General features: G+C 32.3%; 1 protein-coding gene across 4 annotated transcripts in view; it reads right to left on the bottom strand.

The window, feature by feature from the left end:
• The window catches only part of LOC130903859 (probable G-protein coupled receptor B0563.6), a 233756-nt gene that overhangs the window by 182172 nt on the left and 28127 nt on the right, over positions 1-23457 (bottom strand). For 2 of the 4 annotated variants that reach the window (XM_057816209.1, XM_057816207.1), the window contains exon 2: positions 9573-9603. The gene's annotated coding sequence lies outside the window, so the exon portion shown is untranslated. Of the gene's footprint in view, positions 1-9572; positions 9791-23457 lie in introns of those variants that run through there. The other 2 variants (XM_057816206.1, XM_057816210.1) reach the window with 2 other exon arrangements.

Genomic DNA, 23457 nt, shown 5'->3' with positions numbered 1-23457 from the left:
TTCAGTTTTCTATCTATCCTAAAGACGGGATTTGAAACACCCTGTGCAAATGGAATATACTAGCCAAAGTACAGAACTGTGGCCATTGAATTAAAAGACAGAAAGTTACATTTTTTGGTACTGTCACATTGGAAAAATATTGGAACTGTTTTTAAAATAGAGACCAATATGATGTACGAATTATGTGAGGAAAGACTTAATTTTTGGAATCTATGAAGCATTAAAAATTATGATCGACCAGCTGCAAGCCATAATAAATCCTGCCGATGTACAGATGGTCAATGAAACAACTTTCGAGTAAATAACATTGTCAGTAGAAAAAAAGTAATAAAAGTGAAATTCATAATTTATGTATATATGTGTTAACCTGGAACATGCTAAAAAAAGGAGTCAAAAAAACTGACTGTTGAGAACATTTATGAATTGTGAAAAGTAGAGGTTAGAAAAGAGAACATTAACGTCGTTAATAAATTCGTAGGAGCAAATGAAATAAACACAAAGTAATGTGGAAACTTCTAAGTCAATGCTCAAAATACTGTAAGCACGATAGTTAATTTGCTGAACTAGAGAGATGAGTGGATTAGTGATAAAAATTATGAAAGAGATATTTGGTATATATGGATAATAAACTAAAATATTCCACATTGCATATTGTCAACAAAAAGCAGATTTGTTTTGAATGAACTATTACAAGAAACTTAAATAAAACAAATTTTATGAGGAACTCTATCATAATCGATCAATTCAATGATGAGTTTCCTGAATCAATTCTAATAAAACTTGGGCCAAAACATTGTTTGTATTTTTGCTTGCAAACAACAAGGAGTTGTTAAAATTTATTATCGTCTTCGATCTTACGATTGTCGCCGAGGATCGAGAAAAGCAGAAAAACTTGTAAACTATCCTCGAACTCCAGAGATTCAAGCCATTATTTGTACCTTTGCTTCACTGTTGTTTATGTTCTATTCACACTGGTTTATTCCGTGAATAAATTATGGACATTTCACGATAGGCTTTTTAAAAAGATGAGAATCCAAATAATTTTTCACAGTGAGTGAATAAAATATAATAATGGAAAGCTTCATACATTGATTCTACAATTGTGTTAATTTGTGGAGTTGTTAATACGAGGGTTGCTACTCAAGTTTTGAGACCAATAAAAACACAAATGGTAATTTTAGACTTTCGCGGTCCCCTCGTTTTTTGGCTCTAGAAAATCGAAAAATCATCCGATTTCGATGATTTTTTTTAAATCTCAGTTTTTATAATGAATTGACGAAAAAAACTATGGGAATAAAGAAACTTATATTGATTTCAGGGCTTTCAATGTACAATAAAATTCACACTCATTCACGTATAATTGTTAATAACCTTTTTCCAAATAATCAAATGAAGTTGTCATATTTTTTTCATAATCTTCAAAAAAAACAAAAAATTGAATAAAAAAGTATACAAAAATGTTGATTTATCATGTTTTTAAAATAAAAAATAATAACAATTTCTCTTAAAATTGACCTTTTCTCACATATAATCGTTTGTACTTTTTTATTAAGTAATAAAAATATTTTTAAAATCACTTATTATAATGTAGTGTACAATATTCATATTTAACTTTCACAAATTGAATATTTCCACCATTAAGGAAATGGTATCTTACTAATGTTGACTGTTGAAGAGAATTTAAAGTCATAAAATCATATAAAATCTTCAAATTTTGAGAAAAAATTCATCGAAATCTAGTGATTTTTCGATTTTCTAGAGCCAAAAAACGAGGGGACCGAAAGTATAAAATTACCACAAATATTTATATTTCGATATAGCTTATTCGTCTTTGTCGTAGCTTTTTTCTATTCCAATTCAGGTGTGGAAAAACGTTGAGCTCGCATTTTATTTTTGATCTACGAAAAAGAAAGAAATCATTGGGTGCCAAACAAGGAATGTACGGCAGATGATACAATCAATTCAATAAATTCACTGTTCAAAAACGTTTTTGCTGAATAATCCGTCTTCCACGATTGGTTTTCCTGATTTTTCTGGCAAACCAAAAGTTCGTGTACCATATAGAATTGACCATTCTACGTTGCTCTAATTGAACGGGCGACCATTTGCTTTGAAATATTTCGTGTTCGTAAAATTTTGCAGGATTTTGTTTATTGTTGTTTAATTCCGGGTTCCTATGCATAACTCCATGATTCGTGGCCTGTTACAATCTTATAGACGTATTTTAAAATAGCGCGATTGAATTTTTTCATCATTTCTTTACATCATGAGTTTTTTTTGAGCGATTTTCTAATTATGCGTTATCCAAAGCTAACAAATCTTTTCGACAGCTAAATGTTCATGCAATATTAAATGTATGTGAGTGGAACAAATTTCAAAGTAAGCCTCAATCTCACGATATGTAACATGCGATCTGGCAATATTAGTTTACGATGTTTCCAGCACAACAGCCGATTTTGGACTACCTTCACGAAATTCACCCTGTATGTGACAACGATTGAATTTGAAAAATCAGCGAAGCACAAGTTGAAGCGAGTTGGCACACTGTTGTTGGCAAAAGTCATAAAAAATGTATCGAGTATATGTGAACAACTCAAATAGCACTCGTATGACAAAACGTTCTGAATACGTTCACTATAAAAAATGTCAAACTTTATGATTGTAATGTCCGATTTGACATATTCATATCAGTGTTGCCATATCTCAAAACTTACGTAGGAACCCACGTAACGAACTTTTGAGTATAACTTGTTGCTTATTGGAATTTATTCTTATCCATTTTTATTTAGTGTGATATGGATATCAAATTATTCTAGTTCATTCCCATTTTTATCCATTTCATGTATCTTATTACATGATTATCGTTGTTATTCAATCATTAAGAATGTTTCATCAGTTGTGTCCAGTACTAGAATTAAGTTTTGAATCATAATTTCTATATTAATAATGAACTCGGAATAAATTTCGGTTAACAGCTAATATGAAAAATCCAAAAGAAATTTTACTCCAAAGAACGGATCGGTGGATGATCAGTGCGGGATCAGAAAGGATGAGCACACATATCCTACACTCTTCCGAATTCCAGCTCCGGCTCGACTCTCTCGCCAGTCTCCGAAGAAAAGTGCTTTGGATAAACTTTCAGCAGACATTAAAAGAGACGAAACTTTACAAATCATTAGGGGCAAAGTGTGGAAAACAAGATCGTGACAGACGTTAACGACACCTGTTAAATCTCTAGTAGAAATGTACTTATATTTAAGATTTATGTAAAGCGCTTGTATTCCACCAAATACACAGAAGCGCCTTTTTGGCCATTTACAATGATTTATTTGAGAAGGCCACCGCCTTTCACATTTTGGGATCTTCATATTGAGCTCCAGTAATCAAGCGATCAAAAAACTAATCAGTTTGGTACCATTTGGACAGATTTATACAATTTTTTCGATAACATGTGACTACTTTTATTGAGTAGTAGACAATGACTACATGAAGTGTCTATTCAAATAACTGTATATAAAATATTTACCATCTAAAATCTGATAATCGAACAAACTAACAAATTGTCAAAATCTGATGCTCATTCAGAAATAGTCGCCATTGGGTGAGTTTCTGTGAGGTTTGTAAAGGTATTTGTCTTAAACCATAATATTCTCAGTTTTCTTCCGAAATGACGATCATGCAATTGTACTTAGTGTAGATGAGTGATATTATTATTTGAAAAGGAAATGTAGTGGAAACTTGTGAAAAATGAACAAGATTCTGACTTAACTTCTTTTTCATTCAATGAAAAGAATCAAATTCCCCTACTTCTCAGCTGTCACTTGATTATCACTTTGCAACCTTAAAAAATACTTACTGTTGTTTCATAAAGTGAAAATCAGTTTCCAAAAAAAACTAAGCAGACTGACTAAAAAATTGCAAAAATAGTCAGTTTCCGCTCTATTAATTCCACTTAAAGGTATATAAAAAGTATCAATAGAGTCTTCTTAACACCATAAAACAAAAAAAAATGACAAAACAACCAAACTACCGGAAAAAATTAGGAAACGCCTACCCGTGTACATACGAGAAACTCGATTGTTCACCCCATGGCCGTCATTTTGATGTAGATCAGCTGTATCCCCAGATTGCCAAATTGTTTCATATGTATCCAGTTCAACAACTGAAACTCGCACTATTTTCGAAAATAAATATAGTTTAACAAAAGACACGCTTTAAAAGCACATCAAACCAAAAAGTTTTTTTGATTTTATCCATTTTTCACTTTCTAGTTTCATATGCTATGAAAGCGTGTTTGTTTTTTTGAACTATATTCATTTAATTGGTAGCATCCTCGTATAATGGCTTCGCTACTTATATACCCACATCTCGTCGAAACTTGTATCGAGCACTAACGATGTAGTTGATGAGATTTTCGAAGTGCTAAAATTCCAACACGGAGATCGGAGGTTCGAATCTTCTGTCGAACGAAATTTTTATTAAATAAACCACTTGCTCTTAGTCCGAAAGATAGTTATAAACAAGCTCAAAAAAACAAACCCACTTACAGGTAAAGCTAACATGAGCAAGTTAAAAATCTATAGTTGACGACGACATTCTCGTCATACTTTCACAACGAGTTAATGGTTTCACCTGTGAAAATTCTTTCCTCAAATATAGTGATTCTTAAAAAATAACATTACCGATATTATTCATTCCTTATAAAATCGTTGTTTTCTATTCCTTACAATAAAATAAATTGTTCAAAATCAAATAACAAGCTTCCACTACATTAGTAACCCCATTTCTTCTCCATTTAAATTAAATTATTCCGTCCTAAGTTTTGATTTATTGTTATTAAAATTAGTTTCGCAAAAATTTCTCGACAGTTTGATTTCCCTCTCGTTCCAATTAATATCGACTTAAAATATGATACGAACGTTTAGCGTTCAATGGCTATGAGAATGATTGTGAATAAATTTAGGAAAAAAACCTCACTGATAAAGATTCAGCGGATAGGCGAAGAAGGACATTTATGAGGTTATTGAGATACACTTGATACAGATAAACAGGAACTTCACTGGGATCCCAGTGAGTTGACTGAACTGAGAACCGGAGATTTAATTTTGAACAGGAAGTGATGCCCCCTGACATTAAAATATCCTCTTCAAACAAGAGTATGTACAAAGCGGCTTCTTTGAAATTCACAAAAATTTCCAAATACACGGCAAATTTTTTATATCATAAATAGAGTAAATCAAACTTTGTTTAAAGTTATTTCATATTGTTTGTTATTTGGTTTTATTTATTTTAAACGTAAAAGTAATTGTGGCGTTTTTTATGTATAGCTTCACTTTTTCAACAATTCTAAATGGATTTACCCTCTTTCTAGAGTTTTCATTAATTTCCTGAGGCGACTCTCGCACAACGTTGTTGATTGGAATTTCGTTTTCTCTCCATTATTCTAAATATTCTTCTATCAAATACAATTCCATTCGAATTGTGGTATTATACATTGTTTAACTTAAAACACAAAATATACTGACATTAACACTAACAAAGTGCCATAGATTTGAAGACCTCAAAAATATCATCACCATGATAGGGGTTGAATCGTGATAAATATTATTAAGATAGTTCTGATAAAAATGATTGGAATTGTGATGTTATACAAAAGATTCATTTTTTTATTTTCTCTGCTTACTTGGTAACTATATAGCTTGGTCGGAAATAGAAGTAATCAATGAATCAATCGATCAAGAAGATTAACCAATATTATGGCTCAATTCAATTCTGATAATTGGTCGACATAGGTCAGTCAACTTACATTGAGAGAAAAAAATGCAGCATCAAAATGAATTCATTGGAAGAAAGTACAAAGAGAATTCGGAAAAGGGTTACTATAAGTGTTGAAATTGATGACCATTTTGATCAATGCATTTACGGCAACGTTTCTCAAAGGAGAGGCATATCAATTCTCCGCGAAGAGTTCCAAATTCTTCTTCAATTGCAGTTCGGATATCGGGGAGGATGTGTGGTCCTCTTGCAAAAACGCGTCCCTACAGAGTGTTCGGTCACATGATCGTGAGGGTCACTAAACGAATCCTAATCTGTCTATCCATTTATCAAAATAAACGTTGAGGTACTCCCGCACAAATAACGCGTAGTGTAGCGAAGCTACATCCTGTATGAAATGACAGATATTCGCGAGTGTTAGATCGTTGCCCATTTACTAACATAACTCTTCGAGCATTTCCATATAACTTTAGCCTGTCATCATATACAGAAGTTTGATGAAAATATGTATATATGGGCATTTGAAATGAATCTTCGCGAATATATTGGAAGCGATACTCTCGACAATCGTCGCAGCATGAGTTATGATGTCACAGCTGAGATGAGCGGTCAACATGCGGATGTTCAGAAATTTATTCAAAAAAAGTATTTTTCTGCCGTTAAATTTGATGTATAAAGCTGCTTCTATCATCTTACAAGTGCTTGTACTTATTTTTAGTAATTTAGAGGTATGTGATATGATTTTTAATTCTGCAAGAGATATATTCAATTTCAAAGACCATCTAGTGAATTTCTGTTCTGAAAATTGTGAAAAGTATCGCGAGAAATTTTCCGAAGATAAACTCATTTCTTTATGTTCCCTTTTATTCGAGAAAAAAGATTACAAACTAAACTGTCTAGTATTTTTTAAAAGAAATAAGTGCACTGAATGATGGGCTACCTGGATTTCTTATATAAAAAAAACAATTCAACAGATACCGAAAGAGACTGAACTTCGTAACAACATATATGACAAATTCAAAAGGTGAACGATATTTTCCAACGATAAATCGAATTAAAATGTTTCTCGAAACTTCAACCGATGATCGCTTAATAGTTTTCCATGCTATTAATTGAAAAAACTTTATAATCCAAATAGACAATTGACAAAGTCATAACAACATGTACGGACTAAAACGAAAGTTTGATAGACTTGAAATAATTTGAAAAAAAATGAATTTTGATATCGTAACAAAGAATCCCAAAGCATAACTCGGTTTAGTGAACAATTGTTCTACATGGTTAAGTTACTGGAAATGTTAAATCTGTTGTAGTTTAACGAAAACGACAAAATTGCTACAAGGTAGGAATACCGAAGTTCTATTTCAACCATTTTTCTAGTGCTCTCCTGTCTCTGGTAAATACCCAGATTTCCTTGAAAGTTTTTCGTTTAGTTCGTCCTGTTTTCAGTGTGCGATTGAAGAATTATGGTGCCATTTCTTTTTCCTCTCACAAGTATTTTCCTGGTAATTATTTGTTAGCTCATTCTCATTATATGTTCATACCAATTTAACTTTTTATTTCATTGTTTATCAATGTTCATCCCGTCATTTCTCTCTTGTAGGTGTTTCATTCAATCTCATTCTGTTTTTCTTGCTATTATTTCTATATTCCATCTCAATTGTCACACATTTAGTTTCATGCTTTCTTTGAATTACGCAATTCTCTAATACACATGTTATTGTGAGGATATTAATTACATTATTTATTCTCATTTAATTTTAATATCTATTTATTTGTTGCCAAGAATTTTTTGACTAGTATAATATTGTCAAGTCAACTTCTTATCCCTGTTAATTCTACATTTATTTTGCTGTATTTTATAGTGACTGTGTTTAGATATTTCACTCTTTTTGTGTATTATCATAAGTTTGTTTACATTACTCCAATTTTTATTCTTTCAGTTCGCGATCAAAACTCTGCATATATAAGAATGGATGTTATTACCCATAATCGTCGAATCAAAATTTACACTGGGTTTTTCAACTCTTTTTTTATTCTTACGTCTTCTTACCATAAGTTCCGACCACAAAACTTACATACAGGAATTATGAAGATGTACTCATAATACCCATTCGCACGACAAATCCGGGTGATTATTCCATAGAAACCGTCCGTTTGTTTCGATGAAATAAAATAGGTATTTAATTTTTTCCATAATACATAGTTTTGGTTAGCATTGTATTTAACGCACTTTACGAGGGCCTCTATTTATGTTTTGAGATGAGATGAATGTGTCAAATCACACATTGCTTTCTTAACGTTTAACAATTTAATGGTGTTCGTACTCAGAGCGTGAGCTGTTTGAGCTCTTTACAAATAGTTGAAATATTCATCATGTTAAAAAAATAAATCGCATATATGCGACATGAATTAAACCAAAGCAGTGTGCCGAGCAACTAGCTCCGACTTCTGGTGATGAAGCACCATCTCTAACCACCGGGATTCGCTGGTTTTTCGAATTGAATAGTGGTCGCACTTCGCTACAGGATGAATTTCGTGAAGGTCGTCCAAAAGTTCGGTTTGCGTTTTTTGTTTTCAATTATATTGTTTAGTTCTTATCATTATTAACAAATTAAATTCATTTAGGATGATGGCTTTTTAGCAACAATTTCAGGAATATGATACAGTGTGGAATACTGAGGATGGTATTAGTCAATCAAGAGTTTGTTGTAAATATGAATGAGTGCCACCTATACGAGCAGAAGAAAGTCGGAACTTATAAAAATGTATAGTCACTTGGGTGTGTTTTAACAGAGTTCCATTTTTTATATAAAAACAAAACCTGATTTGATTCGAGCATAGCTATATACGGCTAGGTTGATGATTTAAAAAATTGTGTCGTCAGTACACCTTGCTTAAAAGGAAAAGAAGTCATCATTTAATATGGGCAATTCTAAAAATGCTTCAATAACGCTATGTAATATTCGCCAGCTGAATGTGGTGCCTTTGGACGCTTCGGATGGGGTTCACCAGCTGTAGTCCACTCAGATAATTTGATTCCGGAGTAAAGTGATGAATTCATGTTTCATCCATTCTCAACGCAAGAAATCTGATTTATTACGTGGCAAAACACTGCTCATTAACAAGTTGTTTTTGATCCTTTGAGTGAACGCTGCACTCACTTTAAAAAAAGCTTTCTTATAGTCAAATATTTATGCATAATTGTAAATGCACTACCTTACTATATCTTTACGGCCTCAGCTGTCTCACGCAATTCAATGTACGATTAGATATAACCAATTTGTGGACTTTTTTGATGTTTTCTGGAGTAACCATCTCAATTGGACGACTAAAACGTTCACCGTCATCGGTGTCTGTGATCTTGTACAGTTTTTTATCAAGAAATAATGATAAATTAACACACGAAATTGTTTTGAATCCATTTTTTTGAAAATAAGTAGCTCCACTTAAACGGCTGTCACTTTTTTTTGACTGTTCAAAATATCCCTAAATTTCACACTCAGTCTTTTGAAAGTTGATACTTTATAAATTGACATGGATTTGCCAATGACAATAGGATTGTAAATGTTCCTGTTTAAATATGAAATACGTCTTCAATAAGCACTCTCTATATTAATCACTTTGTTAACCTGATATAGTGTCTTTAAAGTGAAGAAGTACAAAATACTAAGTATAGACTTAACGAGAATCTAATCGAGGTAAATTTTTGATAACTAAAATATGGAATTCAATGAAAATCAGCAACAGCAATAACAATAAAAAATATAGACTCAAGTCAACAAAATACAACTTACCATTTGCAAATTCAATCCAACGCAACTCTCCCTGAAAACAAATAAGTACAAATAATAACTATACAATATAATTTATTCGCGACGTATTATACAGAAAATTGTTGATCACTTCGGTTATAAACAATTTCATAGCAGATTATATTCTATGAATATCGAATTTCCACCCATCACGGTCACTCGTAAAAATAACTGGTGCTGTTGAAAGTCGCAAATTGTGGTCGCATTTTCTGATGAACTACCCCAACTCATGTTCTGCATTCACTGTTATCTGTCCAAAAATATACGACCAATAACGAGGTATACACGTCACATTAAGATCAACATTATTATACAATATAATGTCACTTATTAAACTATTTATTGACAAAATAATTCCTATTTTGGATTTATTTTCATCACTTACAATATACATACTCGTATTAGTACAGGCAAACTAGGCGATTTTGAGCTGTGTACAAATTCAGTGCTACAGCAAAAAATGTACAGAACAAAATTGATCTATAAGTATTTTTTCCTAACCCCAAAATTTCCATTATAAAATGGGTTTGAGCGCTCAAAAATATTTTGAATCGCGAATAACTCAAAAACTACGTAGAATTGGAAAAAAAGTTAAAACTGATTTTTTTGAAATCAAAGTAGAGTAGAAAATAGAGAATAGAAATCTCAACCATCATGATGTATTTTAATTTTTTAAAAACGAAGTAGTTTTGCGTGAGTTTGAACAGTTTCCATGTACGCCTGGAACATGAAATGACTTGAATTGGCACTGGTGAGAATTCGCAAGCGGATGCTATGGCTTTCGGCGTTGAGGGAGATTTATTCAGAAATAATAGCTCCAAACAAAAAAAACTAGAGACCTTTTCTGTAGAAAATTTTTGCTCTACATTTTTTGTTCGGTTTTTTCAAATTCATTTTAGTTTTCGAGTTATTCGCGTTTCAAAATTTTTTTGAGTTACAAGTTCCAAAATTTCGACCCGTGCCCGTAATTTTGTTAAGAGTTACTTGGCTTATTCAGTAACCAAAAACCTCTAAGAATTTAGAAAATCAGAAGCACCCAGTTTAATTTCGGGTTTAATCCTATTTTACCTGTACTATATACTCATAGAATTCAGTTCATGGATCAGTCATCTTCAGGGGAGGCATGAATGGGAAAAACCTTAATAACTTATTCTTAAATAAAAAAGAAAAAAATGAGCTAGAATTTGATTCAATCTACTTGAAATTACTTCCATTCGCTTATAATGCATCCGAATCCATGACTGAGAACAATTTAAAGGCTTCTTTCAGAACAGCCACTCATCTGCTCTGTTGTGGTTCCAACAATATTAACAGTATCAAAACCTTCACCTTTCTGTACATTTTTTATTTAAGGCCAAAAAACCGGCGTATTGAAGTTGTTTATCTATTTTTCAAATCCTTTTCTCCGCGTCTAGCTTTGCAATATTTGCGTACCTTCTTGTGAAACTCCTTCTATACACTCTTTGCATGTTTCCATTAAATCGGCTTCCCCTTAGAAGGTTCAAGCAATATCTAACTTCCAAGAAGAAGTAGATATAAGTTCCCTCCGTTAAAAACGGAAGGTAAGTTCTTTTTTTGTAAAAGCAGAAATAGTTCTAGTTACTGTCTTATGAACTAGGTTAGGCTCCAAATTATAGACTACCTTTTTTATTGCATTCAGGATATGTTAAAAAATTAAATTATAAATTATTTCTTTTAGTAGTCCATAAATTGGAGAAATTTTTCACAGATTGTATCTTGTACATTTTTCTTTTTAAGTTAATTAGGGACCAAGTTAAAGTCAAACTTTGACTCGTGGAACTACCTATTCCGGGACGATTGACTGAATGAACTTCTTTGGTTCCTGACCGCATTCCACGGATGTGGTCCTGTTTGTATTCTTCTGACAACTAGGGAGTCTCATATGTCGATAAAGGTCAGATCCACTCACATTAGTTTTTTGTTGTAAAATTTACTTCATCATTTTCTCTAAACCAAAAACTGCGTTTTGTGGGTAATTTTTTTTAACCTGGTTTTTTATATAATTTCGAATTTCAAATATAAATCATAGTATTTTATTTTCAAAAAGTAGCTTTATTCCTAGAGATAACTCAACCTTTCTCAATTTAGGTAAAAAAAATTGAGTTGCGCCCCATTGGGAAATTGAAAGCATACAAAATTTGTATACCCCTTAAACACATCAAAATCTTTCAACGAACCCCGACAACACACATTAACATGATGAGCTTAGTCGGAGCCAAAAATGTGACCTTTTAGGTTACAAACATTTGAATCAAATGTGGATTTACGCTTCTTTGGTATATCCTCATTTACTGTACTCTATCTTTGATTTGTTTGCTGTGTATATCAAGAGCAAAGAAAACTGATCCAAAAAGGCCTTTTGATCATATTGGGAACTCTGCGAGAACCGTGCTTAAAATTCTGGTAAAATATGATTTCAAAGTTGCCATATTTACAGAAATTCTTCCAATGTGATTGTTTTTTCAAATAAACATTATTTTTCAATCAAATTTATACTCGTTTTGCTCTAAAATATTTGACTAAGCTTTGACAAATTGCAGAGTAATTATAATCCTTATTTTGATGGGCAATTACGAAACGTCCATCAAAATAAGGACCACCTTATCTTTAATAACCACCAACTGTGGTCATTAATGATAAGGTCCAGGGGACTGCCTGACAGAAAACAGTGGACGGGTAATTCAACCCCAGAAAAGTGATTAATGTAGCCACCTGATACTGTGATCTAGCTATACTACCATAAAGGCAGAAATGTCCTACATGAACTGGTTAGTGATAGCTACAAAGTCCAGCTTTTTTGGGTCACTTACCAGACTAGAATCAGTGAAAACACCAGTAGGCTCACAGCCTATTCTTGGTTTAGCCAAAAGCGGAGCTATCACATCTCTGAGTAGTCTGCTTGTCAGATAGAGATAGATGGATGCACGTGGCATGAGACGAGCTAAGACATTTGCAATCAACTTAGAAATGAACCGCTTCGATTAAACATAGACGAGATACCATTGGTAACTGATCTATCAACCAAATACGGTCATGAAAGACGCCATCTTCTCGTACTATCATCATAACGCATCCAGAATGCCACTGATTCAGACGACGTCAACGATGAGGGCCCAGCACTTACACCTAAAGTGCATGGGCAAGCTTTATAATCTACCAAGTGACGCTTAAAGGTTAATGCCAAGGTGCCTGATTAATTTTTACATGGACATTAGGCCAATGTTCTTGTTCACCCATTATCCTAACTATGAACTGTAAACTATGAATTTCAATGAGAAGCTTTTCTTTTTATATAAAATGAGCAATCATCACAGCAGAAATCTGTACTAAACAAAATAAACAATTTGATTTGATTGATTTGATTTGACAAATAAAAATTGGAATATTCTCATGTTCTAGATGTAATACCTTTTTGTTCATATCTTTTATTGATTTCTCATCATTTCGCCAACACTAATTTTCAGTATACCTTCTTCGGACATTTAAATAACAATATGAAGTTGTAATAATTAATTTACGACAGTTCTTTATTTAAAATCAATTACAAATAACTTTGTCTTATGAATCCAAAGCCTAGAATATTCATAAAAGTGGATAGATACAATGTTATAATAATGTTTTGGCCATGCTGTATCAATGTGAATAAAATGAATTCATACAGTACTTATATAGAGCTATTAAAATGTTGTAGAGAGAAACGTGAAAAAAAAAATAATAATTATTTGTTCATTTGTATTCAAATGCTTTTTTATCCAAGATTAAATTCCTATTTATCGTTTTTCCCCATATTGGAATTTCATTGGAATTTAATTACTACTCATAACATCGACATGATCGCAATAATTCAAATATTTCTTTGTCCGCTCAATCATGATTTATTCTAGTCAAATAACATTTATTGATGTATGCATTCCTTCGCATGTGGTGAAAAAAATGTAGATTTAACGTAAAAATCATCGACGTACATTATTTCCATTTTTCATACGGATACTTCTACTCTTTGTTACCATACCAATAAAATGGAAATTTCAATACGCTACTGGAATACAACATTAATTTTCAGCGAGATAACTAATGGTTCGAGCCATTCCAAATCGCAGATTTAAAAATTCTGCACTCAATGCTGATAGTACTAATGCGAAAACACATAGTAGTCTAAACCTCTAAGCCAAATCTATATAAGGAAGACCTACTAATATTAAATAGGTAGAGCTCTTGTAATAATGGGTTTGAAAAATTTAAAAAAGCATATTCTTTTCTAACGAAAATAAATACTACCTAATTTTATAGGATTAATCTAGATATATTTTCTACCGCCCAAGATCCGTTCCAAATAGGTACTACATCATCAACGTCGATTGTGTAGAACAGCGGCCGGCCTGTTTGACAAAATGGTAGAGGCTAAAGTGACTTATCGCGAATTTGACGACAAAAAGTTGATTTGTTGATAATAATAAAGCATAAGTATTTTCGTGGTTCTTCAGATAAACTGCCTCTAATAGATATCAAAGGAATGAACCAGATCAACAGACAGATTTATAGAATGACATATTCTTGGGACAATAACAAGGACATCTTATGTGCACAAAACCTTGGAATTTTGAGATACCAACTGTTTAAATTCAAACAAATATATTACATTTAGTTTGGATAAAATTCGACTTCGACTTTGTTGGACTTATGTTCTTGTTTTCTAAATGTTATAGTATCCCTAGATTTCATTGAATTAATTTAGTTAGTGCCTGATAACTAGCAAAAGGTCTCAACCAACTTACATAAAAAATTTGTCAATGCCACATTTTGACGACCTCGTCATGAAATTCTGAAAGATTTTATTTTTTAATTGAAAAAAAAAAACTCAAAGGTTCGACTTTGCTCCATATTAAATGTGAATATTGAAAATTATAGGCTTTGAAAACCAGTGGTTCAAATGTTTTTCCATCCATTCTCAACTAATTTTTCTATGTTTTCTCGTCTAATTCTCTAGCTAATATATCCATCAGACTCCAAAAGCAAGGCAGCGGCAGATACAATTATTGCCAGTGATGCACTGGCCACTTTTTCTTGTTTACTTCAATTAGCTCTGTTATTTTCAATTCTAAACTGCCCACATATTAAATAAAGCTTCAGAATAGGAAATTGTTTACTCTTACTTTTGGAATTTTGATTAGTGGCAATCATGATGCAGCTGGAAGAAACCTGCATAATTTCAAACAACATGCAATATTCGTCTATGTAATATTTTGATCTTTCAAGGAATTGCATGTAATTTCTTGCACCATGTTAAGCGGCCTTTAAAAATACTTCATTTTGTGCCGTAATATTTGTGTTAGTACATTTTGATACAATACAATATTTATAACGAAAGTTTGTAGATCCAGACTTCGACATCCTGACAAAAAATACAACTCGATGGGATGATAAAACAAAACAACGTGGTGTTGATACTACTGAAGCTTGTCGGGCGAAACTCGATCGGCGCTGGTGACGTAAGCAAGCGATTTGCGCGTTGCAATAAGACAGAGCGCGTTGTTAAAATAATACACTTTTAAAAATTTACTGTTATGAGATATGTGGTAAATTACGAAATTCATATTACGGCATGCCCTATAATTTAAAAATTTAAACCCGACATCGTGATTAGAACAATGCATTCTCTATTCTGATTATTGCTTCAATCCGTAGAATATATCCTATTGCTATGGACATTAAGTGTTCATTACACAATGTAATATGTCTGGTTGCAGCCACAGTATACTTTTATCTAGGATATTCTGCTTTATTAACATGCTTTTTGTCTTCCCAATATCTCTTGAAAAAAGTGCAGAGCAGTTAAATCTGATAAACGAGGTAACCAAAGGAAATCTGATTTCATAGAAATTTTATCTAAAACTTTTATGCCGCACACGTTCATATACTATCTACATATTGGTATACGCAGTTTCTTTATCACAAATAAGAATTCTTCCCTGCCACATTATTGTTTTCTGGAACTCGTTTTCATCGTTGTTCTCAAATAAATTTGGGCTGTAAAACCGTACATTTAGAGGGATGTAACTGATGCTTAACCTTGGATTTCCAGAGCTCCGAAAACTACAGTTTTGTTTGTTGACGAAACTATTTAAATGGAAATGCGCTTTATCCGACATCAAAACATTATTCAAGAAATAAGTTTGTGTAATTTATCGCGTAAAACAGATAGCATATCGTAGTCGTTTGTTGCTTGTCTTGTAATAGCACTGTTTGCACTATTTGAATTTTATGTTAAGATCAAGAATCACAAAAGATCGAACTGGAAAAACCAAACTAATCAAGATGATAGAGTTAATTTATCTTCTACACTCCATCACATAGTTTTTATTTGGGCACTGAAGACATAACAGTTCCTCGAATGACTAGTAATAAAGGATGTGGGAATTAATTTTGAAGTGAAATATTGTCGTTATTTACGCTACGTTATAAGAATTGATCGTTAACGTAAATAATGAAAAAATTCGATAATTCTGAAGGGTCGCTTCTCAAAAAATGAGTTATAACTTATAAGAAAACAATTATATCTAAATATATCTGTTTAACATTGTTAGGTTTTATTTATCTCATCGGGTGTATAAAATTAGGTAATTCTGTATAATGTTCAGTGAATTGTAAATAAAGTAAAGGGATGTATCTTCAAATTATGTATCAGGATAGACTGTTATTGATTTTTGTTTTTCGAAGACATCTGAGGGTTTCGTAGACTGCGTTAATTGGGCAGTAACATCTAACGCGACGTTCATTGTGGACAAAATTTTCATCATCATCAAATAATTGGCATATTCAACATAACAGCGGAAAATTGATAAAAAAATGTTGAATATGAGCTATCAAGTTGAAAATTTCAACAATACTAGCTGGATATAAGAGTTAATGAATGTGGTTAAAAAGAAAAGTATCTAACATATTTAATAAATAAAGTTTGTGTGCCACACTTGAATAGAATATTTGAAAGCAGTAAATTCTTACTTCATATCAATAATATATTGTAAATAAAAAGCGTATATGAATTTTCTTTTATTGTAAAATTTGTAATTATGTAAAGTCCACTTGACAATACTAATTTGAGTCCGGAAAATGGCACTTTACGGTATCATTTTCATGAGCCCTTTTTGCCTCGTATTTCTTACGCCAGTTGCAAAACATCACATATTCTTTTTCGTACCTTTTCGAAGACTTAATTCGAATATTTTGCCCTACTACTTCCGCACTTTCCTCAGTAGTCTGCTTTTCTTTACAATGTTACCTTAGTGACTAGATTAATGAAAGCAGCTATTTTTCAGTAAAATCGGCTGTGGTCTTTCAAGAAATGCAAGAAATTTCAGCAAATGATTGCCTGTTTCTTTGGAATAATTGGACATGTTGCCACCGTACCATTGGAGCAACCTAGAACAGTCAATTCTAAATGGTACACCAGCATTTGTTTGTCAGAATTTTACTAAAAAATCAGATAAACCAATCGCAGAAGAGGAATCATGCTAGTTCTCACATCAGTTCAAACAAAAACGTTTTCGAACAGTCAAAACATCGAATGAGTCATCTGCCGTATAGTCCTTGTTTGGCATACAATGATTTATTGTCATTACCTCAGATCAAAAATAAATTGCGAGTTCAACGTTTTTCTATACCTGAAGAAGCGGGTGAAGCGTTCAAATCACAGAGGTTACTCAATCGGAATGGAAAAATGCTTCGACCAATGGCTGAAACCCATATAAAATTGTATTGATCTCAATGAAGCAATACAGCCATATCCAATTATAAATATTTGTTTTATTTATCTTAAAACGTAATAGCAAAACTTGTATGAAAAATAAATTGAAAAAATTTATAAACTTAATAATTTTGTAGTATATACTCTTCATAAATAAAATAGAAGTTGAATAAAATGTAACAATTTCAACCAGAACTGAGACTACAGTTTTATTGTACAATACAAATTACAATTTTATTTGCTTATTTCCACTCTTATACGTTCATAATTGAATTGTTCATAAATCTTTCCGTATTTGATGGTTGGTGGATTCGAGAGAAGAAGTATATCTTCATAGACTTCACAGTTGAAGCTCAATTCAAATGAATTCCAGTCTGTTCACTACTTTTTCCATGCCGAATACAAGATTTCATATGTTTGACTGCTGATTAGAATATCAATTAACAATTTTGCAAATCAAGAACTTAGCTGAACTTGCCGAACAAAGAATTAACTTAACACCGATATTCGGGTAGACAACAGGATTACTTAGATCATGTTATTACTCGCTGTACATAGAGAGGTAAAATTTCGACTAAGTCTCTGGATTGTATTAAACTGTACTGACATATGAACTATGAACGGTAGGAAGGTAAAGTAATCCTTCCATTCCTATGAAAGCGTATCCAAGGAATTTATCGTCGCGTTTCAAATATAACTAATATACATTCAGAAAACAAGGAATATCTTGTTTAAAATAATTGTCATTTCAACGTCATGTTATTCATTCTTAATTTGTCGTGGGTTATTATCATTTTTTCATGTTGATAAGTATACAGTTACTAAAGGATCGCAGGGTTGGAGGAGAAATGATATAAACGACGATTAGGACAAAATAACACCATTTGAAAATGAACTTTTTGAAAATTCTTTTGTCAAATTAAAAGTACCAGTGCCGTCATTAGACAATTTATTGATGAATCATCCGAATCACTCATTGGCTCACCTTCGGAATCTCTGGCTTAATTTTTTAGGCTCTCGCGTCGATTCTCCTCTCTCTTACCTCGTTCGTCCGTCTCCGCTTTTTTTACCGCAAAGCTTCAAATATTTCCAGCAGTTTTGACGTATGTATCTCCGTCTTTGTTATGGTATCCATTACAGATTGTATTCCGTCGTTCTGCTTAGTTTCCTCCTACTTCAGTCTCTTGTTTTCTTCATCCATTTGTCTACATTTTTTTCCTGTTTCCTAATAACTGCCTCAAAATTGAGATAAAATTTAAAATTGAATTGTGTCTAAAAGAAAGCTATCCAAGTTAAATTAATCCTGAACATAAGACATATCAAGTGTCAAATCGAAAAATCTCAATATAAACTCAGTATATATTTGGGTGAAAGTCATTTTACTTTCAGTTTGTTTAAACAAAATAGAATATAAGGAGCAAATAATACATTTATTTAAAGTAAGTTCAAGTTTAAAAAGCATTTGATTTGTTCAAGTACCTCAAAAACAGACAGCCTTGCCAGAAAAGAGGCAACGAATTCATACTTTGGACCAGAGCCCTACTGTGGCCACATCAATAACGAACTGAACGGATTGCTAAAGAATTAGATGTGTTCTTAGTGGAGGTACACTCCAGGCCTAAGATTCAAGAGATTAATATAAGATAATAGGCATCTACAGATTCTGAGAGCAAAGCTATTCTGACCATTTCATCGAATATATTGAGACATTGGTAAGTGGGACAGAAACCCCGGAAAAATATCTTTTAGGTACAGAAGCCAAAACAACTCCTTAAACAATCTACAATCTACTTCAAAATTAAACTAAGAATTTTGTGCGGATCCACTCGCATACAAACAACTTGATAGAGAGAAGAATGGAAAAAAGAGAACCCATGTAGTGAGTTGAATGTCGCAGTTATGAAAAATAAAAGCGAATCCAACATTTTTGCTTTGCGAAAATTATCCAGAAGAATTTGCCCTGGTCGAATATTATTATAGTTGTCACCTTGATGTTTAAAAAAAAACGTTATGTTATTATCTCGTGATATAAATATCTTCTTCCGTACAAAGTATTGCTCTAAATATGGAGTATTTTAACCATAAATTACTAACTTTTAACTTTAGATAAATCGGAAAAGTATAGAAACATGTAATTTTCAGGAAAATCATCACCGGACTTCTCTTTAAATATACTCATTCTCACCTGGGCTACTTAATAATACAATAATTAATTATAATCATTTTCAATTCGTCTAATAGGTAGATAAATTTCATTGTTTGTCATAAACTCACTCATTCTAAAAGCAAAATGTTTCCGTTGATACGCGATTCCAAAATAGTAATTTGTTACTGCGGCGTGGAATCCGCAACGCCCCTACCTACTGAGGAAACTTTTATAGAGGGGCTTTCAGCCTTTTAACGGTGTCAATGTGACGCCTCTTTAGGTTGCCTTCTCAAGGCGGAAAAGGAAAAAAGGTGTTACAACAAACGATAATGTCAGTTTCAGAATTCTGAGATTTTAAAAAATCTAACTTTTACATCAATTGATAAATTCGAATGAATTTCATTCCATTAGTCATATTTGTATGTATATTTGACAATTATTTAAAGTTCTAAAAAAACAATGTGGATTCAACTAACATAAAGAACGTAAAAGAACAAGATTAGAGAAATATTAAATAGAAATACTTTAAAATGTATTAAGAACATTACCATGAGGCTTTTTATAGGACAAAGATTTCTTACCAGCGAGCATTTTTTTGAGGTCAGTAAATAGCCAGTAGTCACTGGGGGCCAGATCTAGACTATACGGTGGATGATGAAGCAATTCGTGTATTTCATTCAATTGTATATAGTATTTGCTATTGATTGTCGCTCCCTACGTGTATCCCAAAATACTGAAGCCATAACATTCCTAGCTGACTGTGGTGCTTTCGGACGTGGTTCACCGGCTGCAGTTCACTCAGATGATGATCGTTTGAATTCCGGAGTGAAGTGATGGATCCATGTTTCATCCATTGTCTCATATAAATGCAAAAAATCTTGATTCACTACGTGTAAAAATAGCCAAACACTGCTCTGTATCATCAACATGTTGTTGTTTTTGACTGTGAGTAAACACGAGACCCATTTTGAATAAAGCTTTCTCTTTGTCAAATGCTCACTCATAATTGTGAACACACTTCATTTTAATATTTTTCCGACATCTACTTTCTCACGTAATTTCGATTTACAACCTATTTGTGGACTTTTTCGATGTTATATGAAGTAACCACCTCAATTAGACGACCAGAACAACGTTCAACCATTTGTTTTGAAAATAACAAAACTAGCTTCACTTAAAAGGCTGTCACTTTTTCTGACTAATCAAAATGTCATGAAATTTTACACAGTCTTCCAAAGTGAGTACTTCATAAACTTCATATGGGTTTGACAATGTCAGCGCGATCTATATGTCAGTCACAAAACTTATTGAGTGATGTTATAATTATGTATTTAAATACGTCATTTTCAATTTTCAATTTTTTCGCCAGAAGAAATAGCTTGTGACCTTAAAAAAATACTACTATAAGTATAAGATCGATACATGGTGTCAATAAATTTATAAAGCAGCATAATTACTTAATCTGCATCTTCTTGAACTCTGAGTTTGGAATGCAATATTTTGAACCACTCACTAACGTGAAATTTTGTTTTAAAGTTGAGAGAAAAAAAGCTGACGAAATGTAAAAACCTATTTATGACTTTCTTCCGCTCTATTAGGGTTTCCTCTATGTGACGAATGATGTTAAAGCAAAAATTTTTGGCACATCCTAGTTACATGCTAAAAGTGCCTTAAGACGGTTTCTTTGTATATTTTCTCATGCTTTTGATATCAAAAAATGTCCTGATTTTTGCTCGTTGTTAACTAACATAATACTAACACTTTTAAACCACTCATACCATTAATAAACAATATTTAGTGTTACATCACTTTAGACATAACGTTTCTTGAGCTTCACTGAATAGAACTTGAAGCGTAGTATTAAGATCTCACTTGAGAATGTCGTAAACTCTACCGTCAATAAATAATTAGTAGATAATGTGAATTTTCCATGCGAATATAATTATATTAGTAAATTCTGATATTAGAATGAAAAAAAGGTATTTACAATCTTTCATTTATAACTCCGTAGAAATATTCTGATCAACATATATTAGAAATAAATCAAAACTCATTCCCGACAACCTCTGATCGTTAAGAAAAGCATTTATCACCCCTCAAGAATGTAAGATTCAAAAATTCAAATGACTTTCTCTGAAATATTCCAGTAAAGACCTCAACTAAATCAAAATTGCCTTAATTTTCACTTGCTCGATGTATTTCCAAGGAAATGGCGCAATATAATTTGATACATGTGAAAATCGTTTCAATTCAGAAAATTGTAATCGTTTCAAGTAATAGTTTTTGAGGTAAATACAACAATACAAGGGTGTCTAAATATTGTAACGAACGAAAGCACTCTGGAATCTGCACAATACTATATTTTTCATAGAGAAAAATAAAATGTCTTCCTCTATTTATCGAGATATGTGTGGATATTTTTTTAAAGAAATCCCGAACAAACAATCTAGTGGTGGATTTTCAGGAAATTTAATATCGATGGTGTCACATTCTTCTGATTCTCCGCTTATCATCGAACCCAGTACATTTCATACGATGTAATCACCGATAATCATTATACAAATGTATCAAAGTATATATATAAATCTATAGAGTAGAATATATGTACTTTGGAAGAAACTTCCGACTTGTGAACAATGAAATTTCATGAGAACACGAAATAAAGTTGAGTGCTTTTACTGACGTCTCTAATGATATTAATTTCTTATTGAACTAAACACTATATTGAAGTATATCTATCATTTTTCACGTGTTCTTTAAAAAAGAGAAAATTTCATAAAGAAATAAGCGTTTATTCTGCAAAGTGTCCACCATAGACTTCTATTTTCTCTTCGCTCGGAAGATAATCGATTACACAACCAAAGAAGATGCTGTTTACAGAGTCAAAACACGTTTCTGGCAACATCCGATACCAAATTATCCAAATCGCTGTAAATTGTAGTTGCCCGCGAATTTCTCAACGTGTGCTGTATGAAATCTTCGACTGGCGAATATAAAAAATTCACGAATAGATCCTAACAATTTTGATGATAGATTTGACTATACAACGCTCCCTATAAAACTACAATACCATGGTTTTTTTCATCTTGTGTTTGTAGGAAATGGAGGTAAATCATTTCGTCAATGTTGGTGATCTATAGGCTGTTTCTATATAGATTATTCTAATTAAGATGTTCATCGACGTCTTTTTATCTATAACAAATTTTATATTATTCTCTAGTGATTTATTTTGCCATCAGATTCACCATGAAGTCTTTTGATATTTGCATTTTACTTTGCATCCATCCAACCTGCTTTGTTTAAATATCTTTTAATGGTAACCATGATAATAATCAATGATAAGACTTTTCAAGATTTCGGAAAATTGTGTATTGGTAGAAATATCAAGATTTTATATTTCTAATAATTGCTAACAGATCCTATTTGTTGTTAAACTTTTCTTAGATTATGCTACGATCTACGACACGCGACGAAAGAGACCTGAGGAATGGGCCAATGGCATATTACTTCAAGAAGAGAGAAGAGAAGAGATTGAAAGAGAAAAGTTTCCATATAATTTTTTGACTTTCAGCAGGTAGAGCAGATGACAGCCATTCCCACTCCACTTTCATTTAGTTTCAGTACAAATGCACAGAAAGCGTAAAAAAGCAAGCAAATTTTTCTGTTGAATAATTCCCCTATAATCTTAGAAAACTTCACAAACATCATTGTGACAGTTGTTGAACCAAAAAGTCGTGGAAAAATAGTGAGATTAATTACTAGCCACGATAAATCAAAAACGTGTAATTCGAATGGTTCAGTTAGAAACGAGACACAAAAATATAACAAACCTTGTGATTATAACATTCAATTAAAGAATGAGAAAGGTCCTTGATATTTTGTCGAAATCAAATACATTATTTAGCATAATCAACAAACAGAGACAGTTGTAACGTTATCAAGGATACGTAATGTTC

The sequence above is a fragment of the Diorhabda carinulata genome, chromosome 2 (assembly GCF_026250575.1).
Source record: "Diorhabda carinulata isolate Delta chromosome 2, icDioCari1.1, whole genome shotgun sequence".
NCBI lineage: Eukaryota > Metazoa > Arthropoda > Insecta > Coleoptera > Chrysomelidae > Diorhabda > Diorhabda carinulata.
Note: the sequence above shows the minus strand (reverse complement) of the source record. Positions and strands in the feature narration are given on the sequence as shown.